Raw genomic sequence first — 22,663 nt, 5'->3', positions numbered from 1 at the left:
TTCATGGCCAGTTTAGGACTGCCAATATTTAGCACAGGCCAAAGATTTTCATAATTGTTGGTCATCTTTCAAGACCCACAGTAAATTATCTATTAGCACCAAAGTGATTTGCAATACCTCAAAATGAAGATGTACGTCTCTGGGTTCACCAGGGAAAAAAAAGTGAGCTTTTAGCATGTTCTGTACTCTACTTATAGCCATTTATATACACCCTGTTTTCACCAAAAAGGTCTCTCTGAGAAGAGAAACAGGAGAAAAGGCCATTTTTGTAAACGACACAATCTCAGGCAGAACTCGCTCTCAATTCTTTTATTTTGAACTGTATTGACATCAGACATGTAAATATTATTCGTTATGACACAAATGACAAAAAAAAAAAATATATATATATATATATATATATATATATATATATATGAAGTGCTTTTTTTACATTCAACAATACAACATCACGTGACGTCTCTGAAGAAGGCTGCAGGAAGCAAAGCAGTCGAAACTGTCAGGTATGACAAAAACAAAAAATAACGTCTTTTCACGTGAAATATCTAATACTATTCAACAATACAGTTTACTCAGTGTGAGTGAGTGTGCAGACAGACAGACAGACAGACAGACAGACACACACACACACACACACACAATCCCCCTTTTATCTTCGTTACGTTGTTTCCGGGTCTGAGTACTGCTGGCGTCTGCTGCTGCGACTGCCGCTTCTGCCCGCCTTAGTTATTGTTAGCTGTTCGTGTGTTTATTTTGTTTTGTTCTGGTCCACCCGTCCTCGTCCATGTCTCCCTGTCCTATCCTCCCTGCTGTTTGATCGTTCCCGTTTTCCCCTCGGCTATTCAACACGTCCTCACCACCCTCTGGATTACCCGTCAAACTGATCGATCATTTCCTCATTCCTCACATCTCTGGATTACTTTCTCGCTCTGCCCTACAGCAAGGCGACCAGCTCGTGCAGCGCGCCGAGGGGCGTTTCAATGGTGTTTCTCCTCTCTGCACAAGGAAGCGCGTTTCTCTGTTTTCTGTTTTTCCTCCTGCTCATTTCAAAACAACAGCTGCGGTATGTGTTTGTTCACGTGTTGTCGGCTTGTCTTAGATGCCAGGGACCTGATACCATGTCACAGGCTGGGGAAGTCTTTGAACTACGCGCTGCACTAATAAAAACAAAAACACGTCAAACACGTCATTGGCTGGGAGGGCTATTCCTGATAACACGTCAAAGACGTCTTTGGCCATGAATGAGTTAAGGGCTCTATCTTCCCAAAAGCGCTAATTTTGCGTTTGCGCTTGTTTAACGCCGTGCGCAATGCAAATTGGGGGCGGACACAAGTGCATGCCTTTGATAATTGTACTGTGCATTGGCTGCCCCATGCCAAAGCAGGCGTTTCAGCGCTAAAATGTGGGATAGATGGCGTTACCCTATCGTCAGCAGCGCGGAATTACTTTGCGCTAAGAGCTTTGAAAAGGACCTCTTATGCGCAAATACCTCTCTACGCTGGGCGCTCTGCACAGAGATTACGGCTGCGCTCCCAGCACAGAGAGGTATTTGCGGAGTGGAAAGTGGAATTCCTTTTGGATATGTCATTAAGCACAGCCTTGCCACGCCAAGACATCAAATTATGCTGCTTAAATTGGGTATTAGCAGATAATTCAGTGAGGCAATCAACTATAACTCACTGAGAAACTTTTATCACATCGCAAAGAGGGAAATGTATTGAGAAAACGTGTTGGACAATGGACATAGGCTCTTTACCTTCATAACCCGAAGGGTCATTGGCACCACAGACGATCTGTCAATAAGCTCTCTCTGTCCTCGCACGAGTGAGTACACTCTATTACGCATGGAGAGAATTACAGCATATTGCATGCCTCGCGCAAACAAGCCATTGCGAGATGGGAATCTGATTGGTTTTGATTGACGTAATGCCCAGCCTTGCCTGGCCACACCTGTGAATAATTCTAGTTAAGACTGCCCAAATCACGTTTGCGCAGGCATTTTGGGGCGCAGATGATTTTTGGCAGAATTGGCACGGCTCTAATTTTCGCTTGCGACAGGTGCTGTGAACGTTTCCGCATGCCCGTCGAGAATTGCATCCCCAACATATTTCGGGGCTGTTTTAACTTCAGGGAGGTCACGTCTACCAGACAATTATATCACATTGAAACAGTTACCGTACATTTCTGTATAAATCATTACAAGTAGCTCCCGTGAGGTGGGGATGTTTTTTTTGCTGCTCGGCGGGGGAGGAAAACTCGGCAGAACACCTGGCAGACGGCGCAAGGCGGAACGCTATCTTCCGTGCCTTAAAGCACACGCAAACAGTGCGCAAAGCGCATAGCGCCTGTCGGAAGATAGAGGCCTAAGACTTTTAGTCAAGTTAAACATTTCGCCATTTTTCCCTGATATGAAACATCCAGCCCTTGGCACCATAGCACCTGTTCTTATTTCACTCATCAGCTATAAAGTTTTGGATTTTGAAAGCTTGCCAACATACAGTAGCAATTAAGGATCTGTTTTGTTGTCATAATGTGAATATATAGACACTGAAGTACATTGTATCGAGATGCCCTGAATCTGCCATAGGCTACATTTAATTAATTGTGGGTTTAATACAATTTTAATCACTAACTCAAAAGAATGAATTAAAAACAAAACAATTAAAAAAATATAAATCACTGTCTATTTCTTTTGCCCCTGAGGAGGTTGAATTGCGCTGGCCTTGGCACCTCAGTCCTCACCTCCTTCTACAGGTATGTGGTAGAGCACATCCTCTCGTCCGGCACTGTGTACGGAAGCTGCTCTGCTGCAGACAGGCACTGCAGAAAGACAGGCACTGCAAAAAGACAGGCACTGCAGACAGACAGGCATGCAGAAAGACAGGAACTGCACACAGACACTGCAGGCAGACAGGCACTGCAGACAGGCACTGCAGACAGACAAACAGACAGACAGACAGGAACAACAGAAAGACAGGCACTGCAGAAAGACAGACACTGCAGACAGACATGGCACTACAGAAAGACAGGCACTGCAGACAGACGGGCACTGTGCAGACAGACAGGCACTGCAGACAGACAGGCACTGTGCAGACAGGCACTGCAGACAGACAGGCACTGCAGCGAGTGGCCAAAAATGCACGGAAGATCATTGGCAGCATGCAGCATGCCCACCATCAGTGATATCCACCACAGCAGGTGCAGGAAAAAGGCTGTATACGGTATATATATAACCGTGCCAAAACAGCAATAAATACACCATGGCTAGGAGCACCTCAGTAAGTGTGGAGACAGGACACCAGGATACAGTGGCGCTGGAAGTACTTTTAGGTAGGGGGTGCTGCAAGGAAGGGCAGCGCCGAAGAAAATTTGACGTTTTTTGGACTTTTAACTGGATTATACTGTTATATATCATTATACTGTTTTGTCATTATTCAGTATCTTCTCCTTTTCTCACTCACTTTCATGTAACCACCTGCTCTCCCTTTAGCTGTTTTACACTACAACAGACAGCAACACAGGCATAAACACTGAACTTATTATTATTATGGAAAACCAGATTATGATGAAAATCAAACACTTTTGAAGAGAGAGCGTATGAAATAAGATTAGAGCTGGGAAGCACAAACTGTTTTATAATGCATGTTGCTGTTTAACACAGGACAGCCCAACAAAGCAGAAAAAACCACATCCACTTACATAAACACTCAAATGAAATCCTCAAAACTCAAAACCTTTAGCACAGACTGAGCAAATATTGTTTTTCTCTCCTGTGTGGACTATCATGTGTCTCTTCAAGTGTGCTTCATTACCAAATATTTTACCAAACACTGAGTAGGAATATGACTAGAAATAATGTTGATAAATGAAATGGTTTTAATTAATTCTGCAGCATTTATTTAGTAGCCAATTATAAAGATATATTTCAATCTTCAATAGGGATTTCAAATCCTCATAACCTTTAGCACAGACTGAGCAATTAAATTGTGCCTCATCATGTCATGTGTGTCTTCAAGTAAAACCTTTAATTAGCACAGACTGAGCAATGAAATGGTTTCTCACCTCACGTGCTTTATTACCAAATATTTTACCACAAACTGAGTAGCAATATGACTAGAAATAATGTTGATAAACGAAATGTTTTATGTAATTTTGCAGCATTTATTTAGTAGCCATTATAAACATATATATTTCAATCTTCAAATAGGGATTTCTCGTTTCATTTATTTGTTTACTGAATTTTATTATGGACTAGGCCTATAGGCTACTCACTTTTATTTGAAGCTGCCGAAGGTGGCCTTGTGTTCTGCTGTGTGCTGCACAAATGTTTTAATCAAAGGCTCAATGTCCAACCTGTCCACAATGTCCTGATGAACATGCAGCAACGCCACGTGTGTGAGTCTTTTTTGTGTCATGGTACTCCTTAACCATGTTTTTAGCCGCCGAAGTGTGGAGAATGACCTCTCGGAGGAAGCGACAGACACAGGCAGGCAGAGACAAAGTTCCATCATTTTTTTCACCTCTGCCAGCAGTTGCTGAGTTTGTGGATGCAGTATCACCCATAAGTGTGAGTTGCATGTGCAGGCTAGACTTGTTAATCTGACTTGGGAGATGGGCAGCAATGTCATCCAAGCCTGAGTAGAGGCCATTTGCAGCATTTATTACAATTTTCTCTCTTTGGGCAGCAATTTTCATTCCAGGCTGATCAAATCGGCAGTCCAGCTCTGATGTTACAAGGTCCACAGCCTCAAAGAATTCACGTTTCCACTGCTGATGTCCTGTGCATGGTGCGACGTCCTCCTCCATCTGTGTATCTCTCAAACGAGCCGGGGTTCTGCTGGTTCTTGGTGGATCAAGCATTTGTAAATTGTTCTGTGTTGCACATGTATTCACTTTTGCCAATATTTCTTGTACATAGGCATCTTTTCTCAGGGCCTGCATGCGTTTTCTGAGTATAGCAACACACTCCAGGGCACCCCTTGCACTTGCTTGTTTATCTTGGAGTGTGTTGGCCAATGCTTCACTTGGCTCAAACAGGGCTTCACAGCTCAACAAGCCGAAGTAGGTCCTGGCCTTCGTTGCTTGCCTGTACAGACGAGATAACTTAGCTCGTGTGTCACCTCTCATATTTTTGTCTTGCTGTAGCACTTTAACTCATTGAGTGCCAGCCACTTTTGGAGAACGGACGCTCCCAGTGCCAGAGTTTCAGAGCTTTTTTCAGTGATTTCTCGAGGCCCACAGAATATTGTGTGATATTACTATGTAAACAATGAACACGCAAAAAGAACGATGAGACTCTTTTCTATCATCAGCAAAAACAGGTTTATTGATATCATTTTCCGTTCTTTAGTTATCAGCCGGAGAAGATAGCTTGATTTAACAAAAAAGAGCAGTTTTTTTCTAGAAGCTGAGATAATGGCCCTTTTGTGAAATTAAACATTTCAAACACATCACTGACTCTGAAGCTAATTTTCTGATGTAGTCACACCTCAAAAATAATTTCCTTCAATAAAACAGTGAAGGCCAGGGAATTTTGTTTGGCAGAATAATATTTTTAGCTGCAACCAGCAGCGCTGGCCCCTGCGTGCGCTGCTGGTTGCAGCTTCTTGCTGATCTTGATTTGCTGCTGGTGGGCATCGGATATTCTGGCTTGCGTTTGCCAACCCTGTCCTGCTGCCTGGGTCTGTCTGGGTCAGTGTTGTGTGCTGCTCTGCGTGCCCCCCCCCCCCGCCCCGCCCCGCCCCGCCCCGCCTCAACTGCACACTCCTCCTGTATGGGAGGTGGCTCTCTGCTGAGTTTGCTCTGTCTGCACTGTGAAGGGTGCGCGTCGGCGACATCCAGCTTTTTCCGCGTGTGTTTGTCACCGGCTACTACTGTATGCTTCCAGTTGAGAATAATAACGGCTGATCATGCGAATGGGCTGTGCAGCGGACATGGAGGAGCTCAATTGTGGGAGCAGATTGGCTGCTGCCTGCTGCAGGCACATCTAACGTTAAAACGCTTCATGCATATCGATGCATACGGATGCGATGCGATTTCCGTTTCCCCAACGACTTATTCTCTGTTTTTCTCTGCCTTTCTGTTAACCTGGAGAGCACTGTCGCCACCTAAGGGTTCTGTAACATAGGTTATAGACCTCCAATAGCTATAATATTTGTACAGGAGAGGCAGAAGGCTTTGATCGAAGCCCCACCGTCAAAAAACGCAATTGACAAACATGTCCGTCCTTGGCACTCTACGTTACTATTTGAAATGACGAACATGTCCGTCCATGGCACTCAATGAGTTAAGGGTCTCCAAAAGCACTGGGTATGATGAACAAACACGCTTGATTGCCTTTGTGTGCACAGCCCATCTTGTGGGGCAGTGAGAGTAGGTTGCGCACAACATCTTCTGCTCCAAAAAGTGAATGGAAAAGTGCCTTGCATTTTGATGACTCCCCTATTCAACAGAAAGGCCCTGCACAAAATTGAGGGTGTCTGCGACCAGGCGTATGTCCCTGCAACCTCTTGCAAAATCAAATCCAGCGCATGATTGCTGCAATGAACATACAGCGCAGTGGGACATTGTGCTTTCAGCTTTGCCTGGACACCTGCAAAACGGCCAGACATGTTGCTCGCGCCATCAAAACAAAATCCTTGAAGACGATCAATAGGCAAATTTAGACGCTTAAATATGTCTATGATGCAGGAAAAAAGTGTTTCTGCTGTGGTATCAGGAGCATTGTAGAACCTGAGAAAAACATTTATGACTGATAGTGTTTTGTCCACATACTGTAAGTTACAGGAAAATTGCTCAGATGCACTTACATCGGTGGTCCCGTCAGCCGTTAGTCCAAAGAAAGTGCACTTCCTCACCTCAGACACAATTTCTCTCTGTACTGCATGTGCTAAAATTTCCAACACTTCATTTTGTATAGTGCCGGACATCCAGTTGTCTCTTGGCTGAATCCACTCACGTTCCACAGGCATGTGATGCGTCCGTTCCATCATCAGTTGCCATAAAACTCCATCCCGATTGCTATGCCCCCGCAGTGGAAGCCCTTCGCGTCCAAGGAATTTTATGGATCTAAATAATAGCTCCAAAACAGTCCTGGCAATTTTCTGGTTATTCTCAACCTGTTCAGAAAGCAAGGCGGTTATACTTTTTTGATTGAGAGATGACAGCATTCTCGCTGATTCAAGGTGCATGTCTGATACGTCATGATTGGCGAACCTAGTGGTCCCTTACGCCAGTTGCAAAATCCCCCACTCGTGAAGGGACTGGCCTTTCCTTCAGCGTGGCAGAAACCCTTCTCTCTTGCCTTGCAGCGAACAAAGCATAATGCAATGTTTTTATCTGGCACATAGTGCAACCACTGCCACCTCGTAAACCAGCCTGGCTGAAATGATGTTCAAATGTTTCTGTCCCAAATCTCCGCCCTGGAAAGCCTGAGTTTGGCTGGCATGGTTTCTCAAATCCAGCAGTAGGCGAAACAGGTGTTGCTCTCGGGCTCGGCTGCTCTGTTAGTGTTAGCAAAGGCCGCTGCTCTGACGAGTCTGGCTCGTGCGGGTGTGGCAGCGGCTCAAATTGAGCTTCTGCAGACGCGGCGAAAGAGCAGCTTGGCCTTGGCGTGGTGCTGCTGCTGCTGGTGGTGGAGGAAGGATATGCTACAGCAGGTGTAGCAGACGTAGCAGAGACTGGCAGTGTCCTCTTCATCTTGTACATCTTGAACAACTCTTGCTGCTGCTTTGGTAGCTTTGGGGTTTTTAGTGAAAAAGCCTAATATTCTTTTCTGCGACATGATGCCGGTAACTTCCGCGTCCGTGCAAAATCTCCTGGGGCCGGTTGCACCAACTGGTCTTACACTGGTCTTAAGCTAAGTTGGTCGTAACTTTACGACCTAACAGCTACGCCGGTTGCACCAAGACGGCTTAAGCCTTATTTTCACTACGACCAGGCGTAACTCCTACGCCTGGTCAGGAGGAGGCGTAGAGCCTGCCTGTAACAGAGATCTCCGCGGAGACCTTTTTGACCGTCATCGTCGTAACACCGCCAGTTCGCCGTCTTTGAAAGCACGACGTTAGATTATAACTAACTGGGAGGTACGGTGGTGCAGTGGTAAGCACTATCGCCTCACAGCTCGAAGGTTGTGGGTTCGATTCCCACCTGGACCGATGTGAACACTGAAGGAATGCGTGCCCGTCCGCATGTCCCCGAGTGCCCACCGCCCGGGTGGGGTCGGCAAAATGGCCTTTCTGTGTGGAGTTTGCATGTTCTCCCCGTGCCTCCCGGGGGTCTCCTTCATATAGGAACCCCCTTCACAAAAACATGCAACATCCTGGTTGCTTATATGGTTCCTCCTCTGATCGTTAAGGGCGCCTGTTCAGAGGGAGGGGAACTGGTTGGAATAGCGTGAACCTCCCACGTGCTATGTCCTACCGGTGAAGCTCCCTCGGGCAGGTGAAAAGAAGCGGCTGACTTGACTGCCCATGTCTCGGAGGATGCATGGAATCAGTCTCGGCTCTCCCCAGATCGGCAGAGGATGGAGTAGCAACCAGGATTGAGTAATCAAATGAGCACTAAACGGGGGATAAAATGGGATAAAAAAAATCGGGGAAAAAAACATTAAAAAAAAAAAAAAAAAGATTATAACTAACTAGTTGTGTGGCTTAGCCTTCCAAAATGTTGCCGTTAGTTTTTTAGAAGTTAATACATAGAATTGGGAACGTTACATTCAATTTCATTCAGACTGTCTTTCTGGCTCAATCGCCGCCATCTTTCCCCCGGAGCGAGGGAGGGGGAGAGGAGGGAGGGTGTTTTACAGTAGTGGCTGAGAGAGCGTAGTGGCACAGTGCTCCAAGCAGGTCGCGAGGCACATTTTTTGCAACATCATCCAATCAGGGTGCATTCCCTGGCAATTCACATGGACGCGCATTGCTACGACCAGCATAGTTAAGACCAGACATAAGCCATGTTGGTGCAACAGGCGTAAGTCCATGGTCTTAACTAAGACCGACGTAGGAGTTACGACCAGGCATAGTTAAGACCAGTTGGTGCAACCGGCCCCTGGAGTTTAGCTGGCCCACTGACTGACCCCTCCCTCCTTGACCTGACGTGCGGCTATCATGATCTGTCACGTCAGACGTAAGATCAGAGTAATTAATTAAATTTGCACATTTTAAACATACCCCCCTCCTACACACACACACATATATTGTCTGGCAGAGACCTTATAATATGCTGCGTGTAAAATATATTTAAATAGGCTAAATAAATAAATCAAAATCCAACAATTTCGAAAATTTCATCTCTTGCCACCAGGGGGTGCTGCAGCGCCCACCGCACCGTGCTTCCAGCGCCGTTGCCAGGATAGATTGCCACAATGATTTACTTAGCTTCAAGGAACAATGATATACAGTACAATGATTAGATAAAATACGGTGGGCAGTCCACACAGCAAATACTGAACAAGCAATTATACAAACAAACTGAGAATACAAGCTTAAGACTCAGGTAAAATAAGGTTCAGAGGATTGCGTGGGTTATCACTCCAACACACAGGTTAGTGGTCAACGATACAATGTTCCTTTAAATGTAATAAAAGCAAATCTAATACAGTCAAGTAAAATCAAAGGGCTAAAAGGCAGAAAATACAAATACCAGTATGCAGGTTAAAATGCGTGCACACAAGGTTCAGCGCCCCAGAGCGACAGGTGGGAGGACAACTAAGCAGGAAGAATCTCTCTGCTATGGAAGGGTTAACTCGATGCACCAGCACCATAAGCTCACAATAAAGGAAAAGTTTGTTCTCGAAGTCAAAGTTACAATACCACCAGGAACACACAGCCTCTGCCTTACTCACTCTGGAACATTGAAGACTGTCAATGCTGGCAATCCTTTAGTAGAGAAGACGCCGACTTGATTGTCCCAATTTGCCACAGCTGTGGCAATTGTCCGCAGCTCACTGACAGACCGGAAGTGAAGGAGAGAGAGCGTACATTACTGGGTACCAAAATAAAAGTCACACCAATAAAATAATAAAACATCCCGCTGCCCTCTTTACATCTCCCCCCATTTTTTCCCAGCCATGTCCTCATGGCGATCATAATGATAATGTCAATATTCGAACCTTGCTGGTCTTTGGCCTTGAGTGGTCCTTTGAGAGCGACGTAGGGCTGGACCATCCTCCTCCCCGACCTCTAGCCTCGCGCATTGGCGGTGCTGGCTCCCATCCTCCAACCCGGACGGCTCCGCTGCTGGAGGGGCTTGCGATGATTCCCCCCTCCTGGGCTGGGGAGCTCCTGGACCCGGCCTGCTGGGCTGGAGGGGCTGTGGACACGGCCCCCTGGGGTGGCTTGAACCTGCAACAGGAATAAAACCCCACACCAAGCCTGGCTGCCTCTCTTCCGACCCATCTGTCCCAGGGGTTTTATTATATAAGGGGTTATAGTTAGCTGGGCATGGGCGCATTAGATTCTGATGCAGAACTTTCTCTACTCCTTGCCCCGATTCTGGCCCCAAACTCCAAAGACTGGCAAGTCTGGGTTAGGTTGCTTCACAACAACATATGGCTCACTCTCCCAAACATCTGAGAGCTTACCTCCAGTCTTTAGCCCTCGTTGCCGCAGCAGGACCATTTCCCCGGGAAGCAGTGGCGTACTCATTGGACGTCTGTCGTGGCTTTTCTTCTGCTTTTGGCGGGCGTTCCCCAGTCTCTGAGCTGCTTGTTGATGGGCCAGTTTGAGTCTCCTGTGACGGAACTTGACCTATTCAGTTTGAGGCTCTGCTGGTTGACTTTGGGTCCCGAGTGTCACATCCAGGGGGAGGCGTGGATGCCACCCAAACAGAAGGTAAGAGGGGGTCTGTCCTGTGGAGCAGTGGACAGTGTTATTATACATAAACACAAGTTCCTGTATGTCTTTGTCTTTATTTAAGATCCCCATTAGCTACAGCAGAGCTGCAGCTATTCTTCCTGGGGTCAAACAACTTGCATAGTTTCAAGACATCAAACAATTTGCATAGTTTCAATCACATACAAAATTTGTATGTATGTATTTGTATGTAAATTTGTATGTAATCGGGCCACCGGGCTTTTTGGTTCTCTTCTAGAGTTCCTAAAAGGGAAAGCAGGGTTCGATTAAAGCGCTCACAAATGCCGTTTCCTTCAGGGTGGTAAGGGGTGGTCCTGCTCTTGGTGGTCCCGTAAAGGCTGCATAACTCCTGCAGGACAGCCGATTCAAAGTTGGCCCCTTGATCCGAATGGAACCGCCTTGGGCTACCTACAAAGGGAATGACTTGTTTCCAGAGAGCCTTAGCAGTGGTATTTGCTGATTGGTCACGAGTGGGTATAGTCCAGGCATACTTTGTAAAGTGATCTGTCACCACTAGCACATACTGATGTCCATCTGTTGAGAGGGGCAACTTAAGGAAGTCCATGGCAAGCAGCTCAAGGGGGCATGATGTGGTTATGGTAGGCGCTTTGCATATGATGCATCTAGGACAGGAAGAACACCAGGCCTTGACCTCCTCCATCTGTTTAGGCCAGAAAAACCGGCTTCTCACCAGTGCAAGAGTTTTTTCAGGGCCGGTATGACCTGCTTTCTCATGACAGGCTTGCCACACCTGTTGTTTGTAGACAGCTGGGAGGACTATTTGCTGTACCTGGTCAATAGTCTTTGGGTCCTGCACCTGACGGTACAGAATGCCATCCTTCAACAAGAGACGCCCCCTTTCTTTAAGGAGTCTCTGTGCCATGAGATGGACTTTTTCTTTGGAGGCTGTCAGGTGGTCCTCTGGCCTGCCATAACTGCAACACTTGTTGAATTGCAGCATCCTGGCTCTGTGCATCCCGCTACTGGCTAGGTGTTATGCCCACTTGTACCTCACTCAGCTGGACTTGGAGTGGAGTGGTTATCCCTACCCCCGCACAGCAGGCTCCTGCTGGCATAGGCGATGACTTCCCCCCCCCCCCATCTTGAACCTGGCTTAGCACTGGCCCCAACCCACGCTTGCTAGCATCTGTGGTATGCCTGTAACTACCGGTGAAAAGAGCCCGGGGGAGAATTGCAGTCTGATCGTTCCTTAGGGAACAGTTTATGACGATATGCGTCGAAAACGGGAATAAAACTGTCTATTTAGATGGAGGAAAAGCACGCTGCCACTTGGCCCCCACGGAGCTCCATTCTAGGACTCGCTTGGACACTATTGATCTCAAAACAACGCCTAGGACGGACAAAAACGCTGCGGAGAACACTGGGTGAGTCGTCAGATCATAATTAATGTGAGGAGAGGGCTGCAGGTAAAAAAAAAAAGAAATTCTCCTTTAACTAATAATTTAGCCAATTGAATGTAACATACCAAATAAAAGCAAACGGCAATGTCTAAGAATGCAATGGCATGTAACTGGCTCGTTAATTCTCGCATTCCAGGGAATTACGTTAACGTCTGCGGGTCTTATAGACGTAAAAGGCGCGAGCTGCGCTCGGAGGAGAGAAAACGATCTGAAGCTTTCTTTGTTGGGGTCCAGGTATGTTTTAGAAGAAAGTGCTCGTCATTATCGACGATAACGTTATCTGACCTGGCTAATTTGATTTATTTGATTTATTGATTTTTGCACTGTAAAGACAATACATGCCAAGCGTATTACACCTGGAGGGGAAATTAATAAAATACAAAACATTTCAGTGCTTGGAGAGGTAAGAAACCCTAGAAGGGCTTATCGAGAACCTCACCATGTAAAAAATATCTATTTATATATATTTCTAAAAGATATATATATTATAACCAAGGAGATAGTACAGATAATAATACATAGATAGTACAAAAAAATAAAAAATAAAACAAAATAAACAAGACTTAATTGATCAATACATCAAAAGAAATAAAAATTACAATGGCAACAGAAAAAAAATTAACACAATTCCATTGAGGACAGATGTTCTTTTAGTTTTCTTTTGTAGACGGGTAGGGAGGGTGAGCTGTCCATCAGGTGGATATAGTTGTTCCATAGGATAACACCTTTGTATTTGATGGATAACTGCCCTCTGGTGGTACGACAAAGTGGAATATGCAGGAACTTAGATTGTCTAGTAGTTCTGGAGTGAATGTTTGAGTTTTTAAGAAAATATTGTTGAAAATGATATGGAAGTGTGTGACCCTGATACTGAACCTTGAAAAGAAAAATACATGTTTCCACAATGTTTATGTTATAAACAGTCAATATTTTTAATTTAGAAAATAAGGGGGCAGATGTGACTGTGGACTTGGAACTAGTGGCTATTCTAATAAAACATTTCTGAATTAAATGGAGTTTATGTAGGTATGTAGGATAAGTGCTGGCCCATAGAATATTGCAATAAGTTAGGTATGGATATACAAGACTATAATATAACATTAATATACCGGATCTGTTGAGGTATTTGTGGACTTTTCTGATAATTCCCACAGATTTAGACATTTTTTTTGACACCAAATCAATGTGTTCTTTCCAGGAGCATTATTCGTCAACAATTACCCCCAGGAAGCGAGTGGAATATACTCTCTGGATTTCTATTCCTTCAATAAATACTTTAGCATCATCAAATTTCTTCCTGCCAGCAAAGATTATATAATTTGTTTTCTTTACGTTTAAAGACAATTTGTTTAATTGAAACCATTTTGAATAGGCAAGGAGTCCAGAGTTAGCTTCAGTAATGAGGGTTTTAAAGTGCTTATGGGAAAGAAAAAGATTAGTGTCATCTGCAAATAAAATAGAAGATATAGAGCTAGATACAACGGCAAGATCATTTATATAAATCAAAAATAATAAAGGGCCAAGAATTGAACCTTGTGCCACACCACAAGTCATAACAGCTTTGTTAGACATACAATTACCAAAATAAACAAATTGGCTTCTATTGACAACATAGCTCTTAAACCATTTATAAACATCACCTTGAAAACCATATCTGGACAATTTTAGCAGTAAGACATCGTGGTTCACCGTATCAAACGCTTTAGACAGGTCAAGGAAAATGCCCAATGCGAACTCATTATTGTCTAATGCAGAGGAAATTTGGTCAATGAGTTGTAATAAAGCCATGTATGTTGAATGTTTTTTTCGGAAGCCATATTGATGGTTGTACAATATATTGTTTGAATTTATGTGATGGAGGGTTCTAATGTATACAAGTTTTTCAAGGATCTTCGAAAAACATGGTAATACTGAGATTGGGCGAAAATTTGTAAAAACGCTTTGATCGTCTGCTTTATAAATAGGAATGACTTTGGCTATCTTTAGGTCATTCGGAACAATGCCAGTTTCTAGTGAAAGTGAAAAAATGAAAGTTAGTGGTTTGATAATGGAATATTTTACCTCTTTTACAAGAGTTGCTCTGATATCATCATGACCTGCTGCTGATGGTTTGAGTTGATCTATAATTTTGAGTATTTCATTTGAATCAGGAGGATCAAAGCTACTAAAAGAAGAAAAACAACCATCAATATAGTCAAGGGGGCTTCCGCTTGGGGTAGGAATTTTTCCTCCAATAGTGGGACCCACATTCACAAAAAAATAATTAAACCCACATGCAACCTCATAAGGATTTGTGATGGTTTTCCCTGCTTCAACAAAATGACTTGGTGGTTTTAGTAATGTGTTTTTCCTATTCAGAAGCTGTTTAATAGTTGACCATGTTTCTTTAATGTTATTGGAGGATTCTTTAAATTTCTCACTATAGTATTTTTTCTTTGCTGCTCTAATAATATGATTCAATTTATTTTTATACATTTTGTAATTAATTTGGTTCAGGGGAGTGGGATTATGTACAAATTTCTTATAGAGACAATTTTTTTTCTTTGAGGACTTCTGAATCTCATTAGTAAACCAAGGCTTAGAAAGGTCTTGCTTTCTGGCTTTCTTTGCTGTAACTAATGGAAAACATTTATTTACATTTAAAGGTGGATACTCGCTTGCTTGCTGTTTACCGAGCTCAAAGTAGTAGGCTAGGTTCTTTGTTTTACACCCTGCACTGTCCGCTACAAAAACAACTCTCTTCTTCATGACGTTCTTTCATATTTGGCGCCGTGACCGCCGGAAGTGTTAAGAGGACCCGGAGGAATTTGGCCCACTGTAAGGTCTGAACATAAGGACATAGGACTGTCCATTTGGGCCATAGGGGATGGTCTGTAGAGGGGCTGGGGGAGGGGTTACTCCTAGCCACAGTTCTGCTTTCAACTCCTTAATTACTTCTTGTGTGATGGCCGACACCTGGTCCCTAATCTCGGCGGCCACCTCATCCTTGATGTCCTTTTTTAGCTGCTGAACATCAAAGGGAGGTGGTGGTGCCTGGGTCTGCTCTGTGGCCTGATGGCAGTGGGCTGCTGGCTCCATCTCGTCCCCATCGTCCCTGCTCCTTGCCTCCTCTTCAATCTCTGAAAAGGAGAGAGTAGGTGTGGACCGGATTAATGCTTTCAATTCCCGTCTTAGGTTTCTATCAGCAGTGCCATCAATAAACTAATCTCGAAGTAGGCGGTCTGCCTCTCCCAATCCAGTTGGATCCCTTCTTTGCAGCTTTTGAAACAGCTCCAAATGGTTCCCTCTCTGCAGTTAAATACTGTAGCACCGGGGTACTACAAGGAGGCGTGAGCTCCCCAGTTCTTTTTACAGTCTACACAAATGGCTGTACAAGTAGTCACCCGAACAACCACGTAATAAAATTTTCGGATGACACAATTATTTTAAGTTTGCTAAAGAGAGAAGACTGCCCTTCGAAATATCATAATGAGATCGCCACTTTCCAGGCCTGGTGTGAGAGTAACCACCTTATCCTAAATACTAAAAAGACGAAAGAAATGATCTTTGACCCAAAGGAGCTGAGAGACCATGACCCAGTGGTCATTGACGACAGCGTTATTGAGCGGGTAAATTCTTACAGGTATCTGGGCATCCATATTGAAAACTCTCTCAAATGGAATGTCCATATCGACTACCTGTGTGGTAAACTGGGCCAGAGGCTCCACTTTCTTAGAAGGCTCAGACTGTACGGTGTTAGCACCAAGATCATGGAGACCTTTTATAATGCCGTGCTGGAAAGCCTCATCAGGTACGGTATGGCAGCATGGTATGGAACACTTCCCGTACAGCTCAAAACGAGACTTGCAAAAATTGTAAATACAGCAATGAAAGTGATTGGGAAGAGAGACTTTGCACCTCTCCAAACAATCTTCGAAAAAAAGGTCATCAGCCTAGCACTCAAAATCCTAGATGACCCATCTCACCTTTTATTCTGTGATTATGACCTGCTGCCCTCGGGCAGACGATACAGAGCGTATAGATGTAAGAGTACGGTTACTCTTACATCAAGCTCTCTTTCCTACCCACTTCTGTGCTATTGTTGAACAAACAGGCGGCACTGCCCCTTCCCCAAAGAGGGTGTTCCCCACAAGAACAGTGGTAAGGACCCAGTCGTAGGAGGCTGTCCACTGCTGCTGTAACCTCTTTTAAAAACCAGGTCATATGCAGGTCGATTTCTTCTCACTTTTTTTATTTTTTATATTTTATTATTTTATCTTATTTTATTTATTTTACTATTTTTACTAATTTTTATTTTATTTTATTCTCTTAGCTTTTTATTTTATTCTCTTACTCCTTATTAAGAACTCTCTACAAACAGAGGCAAATCTTGCCTGTCTTAGTATTAGTAGAGCTGAATTCTTTTAAAACAAAGCAGAACTCTCTACTAATCTGGATTGCCTGTCCTAGTATTAGTAGAGCTGAATTCTTTTTTAAACAAAGCAGAACTCTCTATTGTACTGTCTTATACTGAGTTCTGGTTTTATTTAGTTGAGTGCCCTATTACTCTTGAGGTGAGGTTTGTACCTCCAAAAATTGTATTTATTTTATCTTCAATTCTTTTACTTTATCATAATGGGAAATTGCAATGAGGGTTGTGCAATAAACCCACAATGACTGTGCAATATGCTTAGAATGTCATTAGGATGAAGTGTTAATCCAAATTGAACTAACCAGTGTTTGCTGTCTTTTATTTCTATATTACACCGCTGGCACAATTTCCCAGTGGAAAGCGCATGTTGGCAAGGGACCACACTGTATGCTCGATGTGTTTTTTTTCCCTGTCTGTTGTATGTATTGTGTCAAAACCTCGATACATGCGATATGTGGCTGTTGTACGGCACTATTTGCCCAAGACAAATTTCCCCTCGGGGACAATAAAGTTCATCTCATCATCTCATCCTGCAGCCTCAATGAGAAATACGCCACTGCCTCCCCGGGGTCCTGTCTGCAGCTGAAACACAGAGAACGAAGGGCAGAGGTGGGCATTTTATCACCATAGAGATTATTCAGCACTTGAAAAATCATGTCTGCAGTCTTTCTTTTTGACTCCTCCAAAATGAGAATGTGCATTTTAGCTTCACCCTCCAAACAGCTTCATATCTACTTGAGACTGATCCGATAAGCTGTACATGCGGAACATCATTTTTAAATTAGCTTGCCATTCTCCCAACTTGACATCGGCACTTTTGCCTGTAAATTTCTGGACCCCCATATTGCCAGAAAAAAATGGTGCCATTACAAGAGGACAATTTTTCATGCTGCGCTCTGATTGGCTTGACTGGCCTTCTACAGACATGTTGTCACTGTCTGCTCACACTCACTGCTAGTGTTACAGGTGCCCGGGTTGGGCACCAGGGTAACAGTAAAAATGATCTGTATTAAACAGTAGAAAGGAGGAGAGACAGGAGACATTATGTATCGTTTCTTCAGGCAGGCTTTCCTCTCTTTTATTAAACAGCATGACAGCATGTTTTCATTTAACTCTGGTTTTCTCTTATTTCTTATTTTCTTCAAAAATCATCTTAACACGTTCACTGCCATTGGCGAGTTGACGGTGGGACGTGGATCAACGCCCCCCACCACGTCTCCTATACAAATATGGGAGCCACCGAACGTGTACAACCCATTCCACCGACCCACTAAGTGGCGACAGTGCTCTCCAGAATAGAAAAAGCCGAGCCAAAACTGCAGGGGAACGCGCGAGGAAACCATTCTCATACTGTAAAATGGATTGGCGAAAATGCTTTCGCTTTCGCGCATTATCGCGCTGGGAGCTGGCGGTGGGGGATTGCAAATTTGCATAATAGATTATGCGTGCAACACACTTTGAAACACCGGCAGAAAGCCCACAATCGCACGCAGCTTCATTCCAGCTGAGCTCACAACCGAAACGACTCATGCAGACTCGCCCAAAGAGCAGCCGCCAGCAGCCAGGCAGCACAGACAGGCAGAGCCTCGCTTGTACCGCTGCAGCCACGGAGAGAGGAGAACACACACGGAGGGAGGAGTTTGAAGGAGAGGGGGGTTTCCTGCTGCTATGGAGGAAATTACTGTTCAAAACTATTGTTTAGATGTCTGACGTCTTACGCCAAAAATAAATGGTTAAAGTGACTGTTCTATCGAATTTCACAAAAAGCCATTTATCTCAGCATAAATTTTCAGACGCTGAAACCATGCTGTATTCTACTGCTAATGCCTACATAACTACTAACTCTACAAACTAACTCTTTTAGACAGAGAAAGCACACATTCTATTAGTTCTTTTGAGATAATTTGTGTTCACAAAATCTTAGCAGAAAAGAATCCTCGGCTCTTGAAAGATGAGCCAGAATCCTCAAAAAAAAACTTGGCAGAACCTACCTACAGTATTAAAAAAACGGCTGGCAGTGAATGTGTTAAACAAACATGCAATACAAAATTCCATATTCTCAAATTTTCATATTTCCATATATTCAAATTCACATATTTCTATATGCTCAAAATTCAGTCATCTGAATTAGTAATCTCTTACTACTATGAATCTACAATGTATCACTACTAAAAGTGCATCAGTTTCACCCAAGAGCTGGTGTAAGGTCACTGTGGTACTGTAACCCACATTTAGCAATTACCCTCTTTAGGCATAGAAGTGATCAAAGATATCTGATGTATAATTGAAAGCCTACTGGTACAAAACAAAACTACTAAACAGCAAAATTAACATTAGCCTACATTATCACCTTTAAACCTTACATTTCCCCAGTGAATGTAGAACTCAAATTTAACAATTTCGGTCAAAATAAAAGGTGTCAAGGAGTCTTTCATTTTAGTCTTTCCTTAAAATAAAGTGTCAGAGAGCTGTAGAGTGACAATGCAACACACTGCCGGCACGAACGCCATTTTATCATGGCCCACCCGCAAGCCAAGACCAGTGCGACCGGACATGTTGGATGAGGAAATACCCCACGTTTACTAATTCACCAAACTTGCATTTCTAACACTCAACTCAACAACAAACGTCATGCTCATGAAGTCAGACATATTATCTTTACATTCTGTGCATTGTATAGCGACAACACCACCACTAACCTGTATTAAACAGTAGAAAGGAGGAGAGACAGGAGAAGTTATGTATCGTTTCTTCAGGCAGGCTTTCCTCTGAAGGACGGAAGCCGGCTTGCACTACAACTAGCGCTCCCCAAACGGAATCTCCCCCTGCTGGCGTAACTCGGAAGTATACTTGACAGGCTGCACACTATGAAATTTGGTTCACCCAAACAAAATATCTATCGGTTCAAACGCAAAATGTGACCATAATACATCACTAAATCTTAACAAAAAATTGTGACCATACTTTGTGTGTGTCACACTAGCTCCACCCAGGACCAATCCAAGGTAGTATAGGACTGAATGTAGTAACGCTTTAGAATACAGCCCGCAAATAAGCATGTAGTTATAGTATAACAACGGGGTTTAGGGCTGTAGTTATAGTCTAACTACGGGGTTTAAGGAGTGAATTAATACTTTAACTAGAGGGTAACAAGATCTGTACTTATAGTCTAACTACGGGGTTTAAGGAGTGTAGTTATAGTATAACAATGGGGTTTAAGGAGTGGAGTTATAGTCTAACTACGGGGTTTAAGGAGTCAAAAAATACTTTAACTAGAGGGTAACAAGATCTGTAGGCTACTTATAGTCTAACTACGGGGTCGCGGGCTGTATTATGAAGCAGGGGACAAATGTTTGTAGCCTACTTATAGGCTAATTACGGGGTACCACACTGTACTTACAGGGTAACTACGGGGTTTAAGGAGTGTAGTTATAGTATAACAACGGGGTTTAAGGAGTGTAGTTATAGTATAACTACGGGGTTTAAGGAGTGTAGTTATAGTATAACTACAGGGTTTAAGGAGTGTAGTTATAGTATAACAACGGGGTTTAAGGAGTGTAGTTATAGTATAACAATGGGGTTTAAGGAGTGTAGTTATAGTCTAACTACGGGGTTTAAGGAGTCAAAAAATACTTTAACTAGAGGGTAACAAGATCTGTACTTATAGTCTAACTACGGGGTTGCGGGCTGTATTATGAAGCAGGGGACAAATGTTTGTACTTATAGGCTAATTACGGGGTACCACACTGTACTTACAGGGTAATTACGGGGTTTAAGGAGTGTATTTATAGTCTAACAATGGGGTTTAAGGAGTGTAGTTATAGTCTAACAACAGGGTTTAAGGAGTGTAGTTATAGTATAACAACAGGGTTTAAGGAGTGTAGTTATAGTCTAACAACGGGGTTTAAGGAGTGTAGTTATAGTATAACGGGGTTTAAGGAGTGTAGTTATAGTATAACTACAGGGTTTAAGGAGTGTAGTTATAGTATAACAACGGGGTTTAAGGAGTGTAGTTACAGTATAACTACGGGGTTTAAGGAGTGTAGTTATAGTATAACAACAGGGTTTAAGGAGTGTAGTTACAGTCTAACAACGGGGTTTAAGGAGTGTAGTTATAGTATAACAACGGGGTTTAAGGAGTGTAGTTATAGTCTAACAACGGGGTTTAAGGAGTGTAGTTATAGTCTAACAACGGGGTTTAAGGAGTGTAGTTATAGTATAACAACGAGGTTTAAGGAGTGTAGTTATAGTATAACAACAGGGTTTAAGGAGTGTAGTTATAGTATAACAACGGGGTTTAAGGAGTGTAGTTGGGGTTTAAGGAGTGTAGTTATAGCATAACTACACTCCTTAAACCCCGTTGTTATAACTACACTCCTTAAACCCTGTTGTTAGACTATAACTACACTCCTTAAACCCTGTTGTTATACTATAACTACACTCCTTAAACCCCGTTGTTATACTATAACTACACTCCTTAAACCCCGTTGTTAGACTATAACTACACTCCTTAAACCGCGTTGTTAGACTATAACTACACTCCTTAAACCCCGTTGTTAGACTATAACTACACTCCTTAAACCCCGTTGTTATACTATAACTACACTCCTTAAACCCCGTAGTTATACTATAACTACACTCCTTAAACCCCGTTGTTATACTATAACTACACTCCTTAAACCCCGTTGTTATACTATAACTACACTCCTTAAACCCCGTTGTTATACTATAACTACACTCCTTAAACCCCGTTGTCACTCCTTAAACCCCGTAGTTATACTATAACTACACTCCTTAAACCCCGTAGTTATACTATAACTACACTCCTTAAACCCCGTAGTTATACTATAACTACACTCCTTAAACCCCGTAGTTACCCTGTAAGTACAGTGTGGTACCCCGTAATTAGCCTATAAGTACAAACATTTGTCCCCTGCTTCATAATACAGCCCGCGACCCCGTAGTTAGACTATAAGTACAGATCTTGTTACCCTCTAGTTAAAGTATTTTTTGACTCCTTAAACCCCGTAGTTAGACTATAACTCCACTCCTTAAACCCCATTGTTATACTATAACTACACTCCTTAAACCCCGTAGTTAGACTATAAGTACATATCTTGTTACCCTCTAGTTAAAGTATTAATTCACTCCTTAAACCCCGTAGTTAGACTATAACTACAGCCCTAAACCCCGTTGTTATACTATAACTACATGCTTATTTGCGGGCTGTATTCTAAAGCGTTACCCTGAATGTCAATGGCACTATAAGCTTTGATAAGGCGACAGTCGCCAATAGCCTTAATCACTTTTTTACAACAATCGCGGATGACTTAGTTCAAAAACTCCCCACTACCAATGATCCTTTTGATGAACCCACTATTACAAACTCGAAAGGGATTCTTGAGGAACAGTTCTTCCTCTCCCAGGTGACAATTCCAACTGTCACGAAAATGCTCAACAGTTTAACCCCTTTAAAGCCACTGGACCAGATTCCATCCCTGCCAAATATATGAAAGATACTGCAGAGGCCATTGCACCTTATATCACACACATTATAAACCTTTCAATCTCCCAGTCCAAAGTCCCTCAGGAATTTAAAAAAGCTAAGGTTACAGCCTTATACAAAAAAGGCAGTAAAACTGAACAGAGCAACTACAGACCTGTTTCTATTTTAAGTGTTTTAAGTAAAATGTTAGAGAGAACTGTTCATGAACAGATTTTTAATTATGTTAACCAGTTCGATATTTGATTTGATTTTCAATCGGGTTTTATTCAACAGCTACATGTCTGAGCTTCTTAACCGATTTTATTAAGAAACAAATTGACAGCGGCATTACGGCAACCATTTTAGGGCATCCTCGTCCGTCAGAGGCTATGGTTCCTCAGTCTAAGCGTTGTCAGTTGTCATGTCTCCTATAGTAAACCGTCGAGTGTGCTCTGAAACACCTTCAGTCCTCACACGAAAACGTTGTCATTCC

Source organism: Poromitra crassiceps (assembly GCF_964638095.1).
Source record: "Poromitra crassiceps genome assembly, chromosome: 20".
In the NCBI taxonomy this organism is placed as follows: Eukaryota; Metazoa; Chordata; class Actinopteri; order Beryciformes; family Melamphaidae; genus Poromitra; species Poromitra crassiceps.
The sequence above is the reverse complement of the archived record's forward strand: the minus strand, read 5'-3'. Positions refer to the sequence as shown.